Source organism: Erpetoichthys calabaricus, chromosome 8, assembly GCF_900747795.2.
Source record: "Erpetoichthys calabaricus chromosome 8, fErpCal1.3, whole genome shotgun sequence".
NCBI lineage: Eukaryota > Metazoa > Chordata > Cladistia > Polypteriformes > Polypteridae > Erpetoichthys > Erpetoichthys calabaricus.
The window spans coordinates 179600499-179613449 of NC_041401.2; the positions used below are offsets into that span (position 1 = coordinate 179600499).

Consider the following 12951-nt stretch of genomic DNA (forward strand, 5'->3'; position numbering starts at 1 on the left):
TTCTCCTTTTTAAGGGTTACTTGCTGCCTTATGCCTTTTGGTGCCAGGACAGGCACAGGCTCTCTATGCATCTTTGACTAAGGATGACACCTAATTTACCAAAATGCAGTCTACTGTACATGTAGGATTGGTAGCCAAATGACAGTGTGTTTCTGTCCAAAGCATTTATTTCATTTTCCCTGTTTAGGGCCTCCCGGGTTGGCTTTCCCAGGTGACCATCATGAAAGTGAAATTTTATTTTTACAAGTCAGCATTCAATTCATCATTTGTGAACGTTGGGGCTGGCAAGAAAAAACAGGAAATGTAATCTTCTGGGATCAGGCAATAACAGTGGAGCTGTTGGCTGCTTCAAATTCCACACGTTACAGATATCCAATGACCTGGAATGGATCCAAAACATCGAGGTCATAGTGAAACAAGGCAAAAGCCCTCCTTCACGTTCTGAGATTCCTAAGGAAATTATCAAAAGAATACTCCTTTATTTTTTACAGCTTCTTATAAAATGTTTACTGTCACTTCAGTCTATGATATTAAGGTAGACTTTTTAAATCCACTGTGATTCAATATTGTATAACAACAAAATGAGAAAGCCTCTAAGAGCGGAGGGTTGGATATTTTTTATAGACACTGTATGTATAGCCATAAAGCAGGGGTGGGCAAACTTTTCTGGTGGGGTGCTGAAATGTCAATACCGACTCGTGCAATGGGTTGTATACAGTGTAGGTGTGCCTATGAACCCAGGCATATGTGCTAACGACCAGCATTAACTTTAAAAATATTTGTATCAAGAAATGGTTTAATTATAATTTTTTTATTAACTCTTTCAGGGCTGATGTTGACTTTTGTCGAAATTTAGGGGTAGAGGATGGTAATCGGCTGTAAACTGCGACAAAACTCACCCTTATGTTTTAGTTCTACTCTTCTTTGCTTGAAGGAAAGTTATGTATCTTTGTTGATTTGACCTCGTGCATGAATAGTGAAGAGCAAACAACCTCTAAAATGGCAGCAACATCTGGCAAGACTAAAGCAAATGTGCAAAGCAAAATACTCCATGGACATTTTACGTTTTATTGCTGAATCAGACTCTGACTTTTCAGACTCTGAGTTTGATGCAAGTGATCTGGAGATGGAAAACAAAAGTGAGGTACCAGTATCAGCCTATCAGTCCCCAGCTAATTGTGGTGCTGAACACGTTCGTGTAGCGGATATGCCTACAGCAGCATTCGCCTAGGATGACCACCACTTATGATGACAAGAGGTACAAACCACATTGTGTCACATTACGACTGTCACTGTCACACACCTGCTGTGTGAAGACAGAGAGGTAGCCGGCCTGCCGTGAATTCCTGGCCATCGAGCAACCCCTGCACAGCCACTGCTGCCAGAGATGCCGTACAGGCACCAACAGCAGCCACAGCATGTAGCAACAGACGTTTTATGTTGATTTTTGTGAATTTCCCCTTGGGATTAATAAAGTATCTATCTATCTATCTATCTATCTATCTATCTATCTATCTATCTATCTATCTATCTATCTATCTATCTATCTATCTATCTATCTATCTATCGATTTATGTGTGAAACCAGTGCATTGGGTGCTTTTCAGAAAACTGAGTTTTTTGGAAAAAATATTCAGCCCTCAAAGGGTTAAAAACTATTAAGAGCAATACCCAAACACTAATAAGAGAGTCATTTTAAAGTAATGTGATTTTGCTGTAACATTCGGTCATGAAAATGAAACTGGTTGCTTCTGTCCAAACTGTTATTATAATAATAATAATAATGCATTTTATTTATAGGGCACTTTACATTAGCAGTAAATCTCAAAGTGCTACTTAAAAAGTTTAAACAAAGGCAAATCAAGATAAAAACAGAGATAAAACAACCATAATTATAGCATTCCTGTTAATATGCTTTCCTAAATAGAAAAGTCTTTAGCTGTTTTTTAAAACAGCCCACAATCTGCTGTGTTCTCAGGTCCTCTGGTAGGGCATTCCAGAGCCGTGAAGCAGCGGCTGCAAAGGCTCGGTCTCCCATTGTATGAAGTTTGGTCACAGGGGGGGCGAAGGCGGTAGGTATTTGCAAAACGGAGGTTTCTTGTAGTGGATTGTAATATAAGGAGTTCCTTGAGATATTGTGGAGCATTTCCATGGATACACTGGTGAGTGAACAGACAGAGTTTGTACTCAATATGGAGATGAATAGGGAGCCAATGAAGTGACCGAAGGATTGGTGAAATGTGTTCATATTTCCACACCCTCATCAGGATTCTTGCAGCATTATTTTGAATTTGTTGGAGCTTTTGAAGGCTCATGTTGGGTATCCTGATGAGGAGTGCATTACAATAGTCCAGTCTGGATGAGACAAAGGCATGAACCAGCTTTTCAGCATCACAGAGGGAGAGGTAGGGACAGAGTTTGCCTATGTTTTGGAGATGAAGGAATGCAATTTTACAAAGGTATGGTCATGTGTATCAAATGACAGATGGGAGTCTAACTTGACTCCCAGATTTGTAACAGAAGGGAAGAGGGTAATCGTACGGTCAGAAAAGGAAATACAATTTACAGAGTAATGAATTTGATGATTTGGTGCCAATTAAAAGAGCTTCAGTTTTAGTGCTGTTCAGCTTGAGGAAGTTCTTGGACAACCAGGCCTCAATCTCATCCAAGCAAGAGGAAAGAGTTGATGGAGGTGTAAGAGAAGTCGAATCCAGTCTCACATAGAGCTGCGTATCATCGGCATAGCAATGGAATGAAACTCCATGCTTGCGGATGATGTGACCCAGGGGTAGCATATAGATATTAAAGAGGGTCGGCACAAGGACTGATCCTTGTGGGACCCCACAGGTGACAGTATGGGTATGAGATTTAGCATCCCCCAAGGCCACATACTCAGCCCTATCTGTAAGATACGACTCAAACTACTCCAAAGAAATGCCAGAAAGTCCAATTATATAGTGCAGATGATGAAGGAGAATATTATGATCTACCGTATCAAATGCAGCTGTGAGGTCCAGGAGGACAAGGAGTGATGGAGAGCCCTGGTCAGCAGCCCTTCCCAAGATTTCTTCCTTTCTTTCCTGCAAGGTTTTTTGGGAGTTTTTTTTTTTTTTATTTAGTTTTTTTTTATTATCAACTGACGTCCTGGAAGTCCCAACAATTAATTCATTGTAATGTTTTGCATCTCTTAGTTCATTTCTGTACTCGCTGTTTTTAATTTTCATTTGTGAAAAGGCCTGCTGGCAACTGTATTTGCTACCAAATAAAGATACAACACACACAGCAGGCTTACAAAGCCTTGGAAACAAATCCTAAGTAATGTGCAGTCTGTAGAAATCAAGCTAAAGAGACGTAAAATCTCCCCCTGGCCCCTGACTATGTCTCTTCTGATTCTTTTCTTTTTTTGTGCTATATTTTTTATCTTAGCACAATGCTGGAAAGATGAGATTTTCAAAAATCTGAACACTGTTGAGCAAGAAAGTGCTACTAGTTCAATAGGAATGTTTTCATAAACTGAGATCTAGTGAGGAATTACGCTTTTTATGTTGCGGAAGAGATTGCACATGGAATGATGAAGTTTTGCTCATGCCTGGCTGTAAAAAGTTAGCAGCCATCATTGCATTGTCATTGTGGAAGGCAGGGAGCTTACCTATATGTGATATGCATAAAGGATATCTTCACATAGAGGTGGGTATCAACTGAATGTGAGCATTAGAACAAAACATAGATTAAAAATAAGAACATAAGAAAGATGACAAAAGAGAGGATGCATTCAATCTATCAAGCCTGTTTGTTAAGCTAATAGCTAAGCCGTCCCAATATCTCATCCAGGTACTTCTTAAAGGTTGTTGTGGTTTCGGCTTCAATGATTCCGTAGGGTGTTCCAGATTTCCACAACCCCTTTAAAGTAAAGAGGTGCTTTCTGGCTTCAGTCTTAAATGCACTTCCCCTTAATTTCAACTGGTGTCCTTGTGCATGCGATTCACTGTTTAGTTGAAATAATTCAGCTGGATCTACTTTGTCGATGCCTTTGAGAATTTTGAAGACCTGGATGAGGTACCCAAACAGTCACCATCTTAGTAAAGCATTTGATACGGTCAAGAGTGATATTCTACTGTCCAGAATGGAGAACATCCTGGTATCTCGGGCACTGCACCCCAGTGGTTCAATGCTTATCTAACTGATAGGCAATAGTTTGTTAGTCTTGGCAGTAGTAGGTCCAGCTCAGAATCAGTTACACAAGGCATCCATGAAGGCTTTCTCCTCTGCCACCCTACAGTTCTGTTTTCACATGCTTCACATTGGCCATTTTATTTGTAGCTTTGGACTGGGTTATTGTTTTTATGCAGATGATATTCAGATCTATGTCAGTGTTAAAAGTGAAAGAAAGTTCATCTCGGCTTTCTCATCTTATGACTTACCTTAGTGAAATTAAAACCTAGATGGAATATAACTCTTTAAAATTGAACTTGAATGTTGCTAACATACTCTGTCCTTACTCTCTCAGGCTATCCTGGATTCTGCACCCTGATGTCCTTTAGGGCATGCCAACCTGTCCTCCTGGGAGTGTATCTTGCCAAATCCAGTAAAAGTCTTCTATTTTAAGATCTGCTGACCCATCCCATCCCACCTCATCCCATCACAGATGTCTAAGTGAGTCTTTTTCTTGATGTACTCATTTAATATGAGACCAATAACTATAACGGTCATCTATCTTTAAGAAGAGTACTGTTTGTATTCTGTTTTCTATCCTGTGTTTTACCCTGTTTTTGATACCCACGGCACACCCGACCTACCTGGGAGGTAGATTTGAGCTGCCCTTCCCAATATTTCTTCCTTTCTTTCCTGCAAGGTTTTTTTGGGAGTTTTTTTCTTATCTTCTTAAAGAGTCAAGCTTGGTGAGCTGTGATTCAAACAACGCCTGTTAAAGCCCATTGAGACATCCTTTGTGTAATTTTTGGCTATATAAAAATATATTTTTTCTGCATAGGCACAGACAAGGATACATTTCTTTCTTGTGTCAAATGTTTCTAAGAGAGCCTACATCTCTACATGATCATTTAACATAAAATGCGTGCTTGGGATCTGTCTATACCAGGGATATCAAACTCAGATCCTGGAGGGCCGCAGTGGCTGCAGGTTTTCCTTCCCGCTACTTTGTTAATTTCTTAATTTCTTAATTCTGGCTGATAATTGGCTTCTTTTCACTTTAATTGCCTTATTTTTTTTATAACTCAGTCCTCTGAATTGCTTCTTTTTTCCTTACATGGCAACCAAACAAAAACGAGATGTGAAGTGAGCCCACACTCTTAAAAACATTTTTTATTTAATGACATTTTATGTTTTTTACTGGGTTGTGTGGTTCCTTGTAGAACTATAGCTTGACAACACACCATTTAATTCTGTGATAGGTTCTTTGTATATGATGTTGGTCCTTTGTGCTTTGAAAAACTTCCTAATATGTAGAACAAACTGAAATCTATAATGTATGATGGGCAACCTAGCTGGACATTTTCAGATTAAGAAAACCTGAACTTAGCTGATGTTATTTTATGCAGCAACAGTCCTTTTGAAATTAGGACCAATTGGCATTTTACAAATCTGTTACCATCTTTTAGAAACTGTATGAAGACTGTTAGAGATCTAAATAAATAAAAGGTTCTTCCTGCAACCTTCATGTGGATGGGTCTTTTGGTAACCAAAAATGGCTCCGGTACGGCAGAACCACTTTGGCACCTTTCTTTTTAAGAGTGCGGAGACAGATCTACCATTAGAGCCATCTGGATGTGTGCCCAGGGGTCTGTGATGGCAAGTGGTTGTTTTTATTAATCCTCACGATGAAACAGCCAAGTCTCAAGTGGGGACCTACCCCCTCTTGATGAAACGATTAAGTGTCAATATGATGCATTGTACAGCATTAAACTACCAGGTGTCAGCAAGCTTCATTGTTAAAAGTGTTAAGGAGCTAAGTCACCCTGAGGCCTGTGGGGATCTTAAGCTAGACATGAGTGAGCCGCAGATGATCAGCAAAATCAGGGCCTCAAACTCTAAACACTTTACCTCCAACTAGGTTTGAATCTTGTTGCAACCTCTGCTCCTTAGGGACAAGCTGACAGAGATGGGAGTAGATTCATACCTGGTGGCATGGATCGTGGACTATCTTAAAGACAGACCTCAGTATGTGCGTCTTGGGAACTGCACGTCTGACATTGTGGTCAGCAACACAGGAGCGCCACAAGGGACTGTACTTTCTCCGATCCTGTTCAGCCTATATACATCGAATTTCCAACACAACTCGGAGTCCTGCCACGTGCAAAAGTTCGCTGATGACACTGCTATTGTGGGCTGCATCAGGAGTGGGCAGGAGGAGGAGTATAGGGACCTAATCAATGACTTTGTTAAATGGTGCAACTCAAACCACCTACAACTGAACACCAGCAAAACCAAGGAGCTGGTGGTGGATTTTAGGAGGCCCAGACCCCTCATGGACCCCGTGATCATCAGAGATCACTGTGTGCAGAGGGTGCAGACCTATAAATATCTGGGAGTGCAGCTGGATGATAAATTAGACTGGACTGCCAATACTGATGCTCTTTGTAAGAAAGGACAGAGCCGGTTATACTTCCTTAGAAGGCTGGTGTCCTTCAACATCTGCAATAAGATGCTGCAGATGTTCTATCAGACGGTTGTGGCAAGCGCCCTCTTCTACGCGGTGGTGTGCTGGGGAGGCAGCATTAAGAAGAAAGACGCCTCACGCCTGGACAAACTGGTGAGGAAGGCAGGCTCTATTGTTGGCATGGAGCTGGACAGTTTGACATCTGTGGCAGAGCGACGGGCACTCAGCAGGCTCCTATCAATTATGGAAAATCCACTGCATCCACTAAACAGTGTCATCTCTAGACAGAAGAGCAGCTTCAGCGACCGACTGCTGTCACTGTCCTGCTCCACTGACAGACTGAGAACATCGTTCCTCCCCCAAACTATGCGACTCTTCAATTCCACCGGGGGGGGGGTAAACATTAACATTATATAAAATTATTGCCTGTTTTTACCTGCATTATTATCAATCTTTAATTTAATATTGTTTTTGTATCAGTAAGGTGCTGCTGGAATACGTGAATTTCCCCTTGGGATTAATAAAGTATCTATCTATCTATCTATCTATCTATCTATCTAATTAAACTTGTTATTTTATTCCATCGATGTTGGTGCTCTCATTTTGCCATATCAGACATTTCTAAAACAGTTGATTTTATTTTTTCTAAGAACATCATCAAAATGTTTTGGTGACCTAAGCAGATCAGCATCACCAAGACCTTCACCTTTGTTAATTTCCAAATATTGAACGATGGACACAGATTAGCTAGTCATGTGTTGGCTCATTTTGCATCTCATTTTTGTTTGACTGCCAATTAATAAAAAATTGAAAAAAACGAGTCAATTAAAATTAGCAGCTAAAACTGGTCACTAATTAAGAAAATGGTCAGCATGTAAACCAGCAGCCCTCTAGAATCCGAGTAGGACACCCCTGGGCTACAAGAATGAGTGTGTAAAAAATGAGAAATGCGGCTAAACTTGGGTTTTTTTTCCCTCACCTGCAGTCTTCCTCTCCGCTAGGTGACGCTGTAAAGCTCTTATTTCGCCGTTTTCCACTTTTTTTAAGCACACCCCCTCCTCCCCGGTTTCTTCCCAGCTTCCCCCCATGTGTTTCTGTTTCACGATTCATATTTACATTTTAACAAAAAGAAAAACAGACAGCGCGAGAAGGAGGAGGGGGCGCCGCTGCTTTGTGAGTGGATCCCCCCGTTTCTGACATCGGCGGATATCTTCATTTGTGGTATTCCTCCGTTGAAAGCGAGAGAAAAAACAAATCAAGAGGCCGGAAAAGCGAGGTGAGTTTCTTGTATTTTGATAAGGGGTGGGGGGAGGTCTTATTTTAGGGTCACATGGGGAAAGGAGGGGTGACATTGATATTCTTCGATGTGTTTTTTTTTTTTTCCTCTTCATCACCGACTTAAGAAAAAAATGAATTGAGCTGCAGGCTAAACCCACGTGGTGCAGTCGGACGGGCTGCAGATTCTTTTGTTCAAAATCAATCAAAAACAGGAGGAAGAAGACGGTAACACAGACCGTGAGGAGGAGGAGAAGAAGAAAAGGAGGAGGAAACAGAGTGGCGTTGGCCAGAGGAGAGAATTGAGGGGAAAAGCGAGAAAAAAGGGGAAACGAATAGGAAGAGAAATTCGAGACGAGCCAGAATTGATCAAAAATAAAAGTTGCGTGACGAAGAGCCGAATTGGCCACAAAGACAAACTTTTGGAGCTTTTTTTTCCTCTACATCCTACTTCCCCATTGGATGCGAATATTTAAAAAAAAAAAATCTAAAAGTTTGAAGGGGATTGTTCCACGACAGGAGAGCTGCTTTTTCTACTCAATTTAATGTAAGCCGCTTTTTGAGTTTTTAATTTGATGACAAGAATGGCGAGAGAGTCGGTTGTATTTCAGTAATAATAAACGTACTATGATGCGCTTTTTCCAAATGATAAATTAATAAAGCCGGCGTAGGACATTGCGAATGAGTTTTGCCGTTTTTTCAACTCGGGTATAGAGAGACACATTAACGTCGAAGGTTCTTTTTGTAAACGTCTTAACTTTTTTCATAAACGTGAGTGGGGAAACGTCTTATATTTGAGCACAGGTGTGAAGTGGACGCGCCGTTGTGTACATCTGCCCGGCTAAGACGGCAGACAAAGAGGCGGAAGGCAGGAAACGGCGGGCTCCGCGGCTCCCCCGCCGACATCTTTCTTATTTCCTCAGTTTAATTATTTATCTATCAACGCGTCTGCTCATTTGATTGTCACCGCGGTTTTTTTTTTTGTCTTTCACCAAGATTTACTGTACCGAGAGCGACTCGGAAAGCCGACTCGTTTTGTTTGTATCGACGTGTCGGTTGTAAAGTTCTCTTTGGGGCAGCATTTTTTTTTCCCCCGGAGTGTTTTTTTTTATTTTATTTTTTTAGTCTTTTGGGAGAAGTGGTTGCACGGGAAGTCGGCGTTTCTGTCACACAATGGATGCTGACGGTGGAGGAGGAGGAGACGATGAGGCCCGAGAGTGGGCGCATAGATGAACTGGCGCGCGTGTCCTGGGCAGCCACGCGCCGCACACGCAGCGGTCGAAGGCGGGAGACGCGCGCCAGTCTGCTCCTGGGTGTCGAGCGCGGCGGCCTTTGTCTTGAGAGGGGGCAGGGATGGTGGGGTGCCATCCGGCACGGCGGCTATTGCCGTTTACATTTTATATTCATGTTATTACCCCATATGATTTCTTTAGAGAGAACGTTAAGTAAAGTGAGAATGTAGTCAAATTAGTTATTTTAAAGCTACTTTTTTATTTAGTCTAATTAACATTGGCAGTATACCGTTAGTTTCATGGATGAATGTTTTTTATTGGCTTCTTACAGTTCGCGTGTAACCATTTAATTGCGCTTTAATGTCCATTGTTTAATAATATCTGTAGTATGTTTCGGAAAAAAACTAATTTGCCAAGTCCGTATTATTGTTTTTAATTTATTCCCGCGGCAGCCTTTCATGTTATTTTCCATTCCCGCGACACCGAGCATCTCTTCTGTCTCGAGAGCGCCTTTATAGAACTTTAGTACACTGCGGGTATCTCGCATCTCTGTGACGGGGCACATCGAACAAATTGCGTGGATCGGACTTACGCGGAGGTACGCTGCCTGTTGTGTAGAAACCTTCGCTAACATGGCACTGGTTTTTGGTAACATAATTTCAGATCTCCGAATCTTGACTTGTTCGTAGTCACATAGTGTCATATCCTGCTAATGCCACTGTACATACGGCGATGTGCAAGTCGCATCACTTTCTTGTGCTCCAATTGGGAAAACAAAAGACATGTTAGCAGTTGGGCGGAGTGGTGGCTCTGAGGCTAGGGATCTGCACTGGCAATCGGAAGGTTGCCGATTCGAATCCCGTAAATGCCAATAGGGGTTCTGCTCTGTTGGGCCCTTCAGCAAGGTCCTTAACCTGCAATTGCTGAGCGCTTTGAGTAGTGAGAAAAGCGCTATATAAATGCAAAGAATTATTATTATTATTATTATTAAGTCACCTTGGATAAAAGCGTCAGCCAGATAGGTAAAATGTTAACCGGCTCCCGTGAGGTACGTAGCCTCTGAAGTGCAGAATTAGTGGCCTGAGCCGATAGTAGGCCGGTGCTTGGGATGGTAGAAGTACGTACGTCTGCACATTGTCACTTCTTCCTGCCATTTTAACTAGAGCGGGGATTCCCAAGTTCAGTCCTCGGGTGTCCGTGTGTGTGTTTCGGGGGTTATTCCAACCAGTTTGACAAATCGAATGGTTCGGGTTTACTTGTAAATGAGCGATCTAATTGTTTAATTTAGTCTTTTGCATTTAGAAATATGTGCTGGTATATTTACATGTAAAAAAAAAATTAAGAAATTTTCATTTTTTTGCCATATCTTTAAACGTTAACTTTCTTTTACCAAATTATTTTTAGTTCACATTTTCCTGTAGACTTTACTGCCTTAATTTTATCAAAATATTGAGGATGAGTGATGAACAGTGCAGCCAAAGGTACAAATGAAACAATGTTGAATTCATCAGTGGGGTAATTAATAATAAAATACTTAGCGATGTGGTTCTAAAGTTTAGTCCTACAGATCAGCTTAACTGATGGTGTTCATACCAACCTCCTTCTGGATTTATTTTCCAGTTCTGCCTGTTTTGTACAGAAACGTAGGAAGCATTTGTTTGTCAGGCATTTTTTTTTTTTTTTTTTAATGTTTTGCCCTTTATGTTCCGATAATTTCACCCTTTTCTTATGTTTATGAAATAGTAATTATAAGAATTGGTTGTAAGTAAAACCCACAGTGGTACCTCCATAGACTGAAATTGGGAACCATAGAACTAGAGCGTCGGTTCTATAGTGGCATAGTTGCAAATACTTTGGACGTTAACCCGTATTACTGTTAATTTTAATCCTTTGGCATGGTGGGTGATATGTAAAATAAGTATATTACAAACAAAAAACCCTTTACATTAATATTATATGGTTTTTTCCCCTCCCCTTCAAACTCTGGTGTAATTTCCTTGAAAGACTGACTTGTTTAGATGTGAACATGCCTGATGCATTTGAGTGTGTATCAAAACAACTGGACTAAGACCCATTTGGAAAATTAACCTGTAATGATTCTAATGATGTGTGAATGTGACACAGTAGTCTCTAACTACATGAGATTCTGGGCATTACACAGTGCATCCGGAAAGTATTCACAGCGCATCACTTTTTCCACATTTTGTTATGTTACAGCCTTATTCCAAAATGGATTAAATTCATATTTTTCCTCAGAATTCTACACACAACACCCCATAATGACAACGTGAAAAAAAGTTTACTTGAGGTTTTTGCAAATTTATTAAAAATAAAAAAATTGAGAAATCCCATGTACATAAGTATTCACAGCCTTTGCTCAATACTTTGTCGACGCACCTTTGGCAGCAATTGCAGCCTCAAGTCTTGTTGAATATGATGCCACAAGCTTGGCACACCTATCCTTGGCCAGTTTCGCCAGTTCCTCTTTGCAGTACCTCTCAAGCTCCATCAGGTTGGATGGGAAGCATCGGTGCACAGCCATTTTAAGATCTCTCCAGAGATGTTCAATCGGATTCAAGTCTGGGCTCTGGCTGGGCCACTCAAGGACATTCACAGAGTTGTCCTGAAGCCACTCCTTTGATATCTTGGCTGTGTGCTTAGGGTCGTTGTCCTGGTGAAAGATGAACCGTCGCTCCAGTCTGAGGTCAAGAGCGCTCTGGAGCAGGTTTTCATCCAAGATGTCTCTGTACATTGCTGCAGTCATCTTTCCCTTTATCCTGACTAGTCTCCCAGTTCCTGCCACTGAAAAACATCCCCACAGCATGATGCTGCCATCACCATGATTCACTGTTGGGATGGTGCCAGGTTTCCCCCAAATGTGACGCCTGGCATTCACACCAAAGAGTTCAATCTTTGTCTCATCAGACCAGAGAATTTTCTTTCTCATGGTCCGAGAGTCCTTCAGGTTCCTTTTAGCAAACTCCAGGCGGGCTGCCATGTGCGTTTCACTAAGGAGTGGATTCCGTCTGGCCACTTTACCATACAGGCCTGATTGGTGGATTGCTGCAGAGATGGTTGTCCTTCTGGAAGGTTCTCCTCTTTCCACAGAGGACCTCTGGAGCTCTGACAGAGTGACCATCGGGTTCTTGGTCACCTCCCTGACTAAGGCCCTTCTCCCACGATCGCTTAGTTTAGATGGCCGGCCAGCTCTAGGAAGAGTCCTGGTGGTTTTGAACTTCTTCCACTTACGGATAATGGAGGCCACTGTGCTCATTGGGACCTTCAAAGCAGCAGAAATGTTTCTGTAACCTTCCCCAGATTTGTGCCTCGAGACAATCCTGTCTCGGAGGTCTACATACAATTCCTTTGACTTCATGCTTGGCTTGTGCTCTGACATGAACTGTCAACTGTGGGACCTTATATAGACAGGTGTGTGCCTTTCCAAATCATGTCCAACCAACTGAATTTACCACAGGTGGACTCCAATTAAGCTGCAGAAACATCTCGAGGATGATCAGGGGAAACAGGATGCACCTGAGCTCAATTTTGAGCTTCATGGCAAAGGCTGTGAATACTTATGTACATGTGCTTTCTCAATTTTTTTTATTTTTAATAAATTTGCAAAAATCTCAAGTAAACTTTTTTCAGGTTGTTATTATGGGGTGTTGTGTGTAGAATTCTGAGGGAAAAAATGAATTTAATCCATTTTGGAATAAGGCTGTAACATAACAAAAAGTGGAAAAAGTGATGCGCTGTGAATACTTTCCGGATGCATTGTATGTGAAAATTGTGTGTGCTGTGGTAGTTATGCTAAGCATCTGCTTTCGGT

General features: G+C 41.5%; 1 protein-coding gene across 2 annotated transcripts in view; it reads left to right on the forward strand.

The window, feature by feature from the left end:
- Nucleotides 1-7644: 7644 nt before the first annotated feature.
- Nucleotides 7645-12951, forward strand: part of rcc2 (regulator of chromosome condensation 2) — a 36965-nt gene continuing 31658 nt past the window's right edge. Inside the window, exon 1 of one of the 2 annotated variants that reach the window (XM_028807927.2) lies at nt 7645-7891. The gene's annotated coding sequence lies outside the window, so the exon portion shown is untranslated. Of the gene's footprint in view, nt 7892-7942; nt 8438-12951 lie in introns of those variants that run through there. The other variant, XM_051930872.1, reaches the window with a different exon arrangement.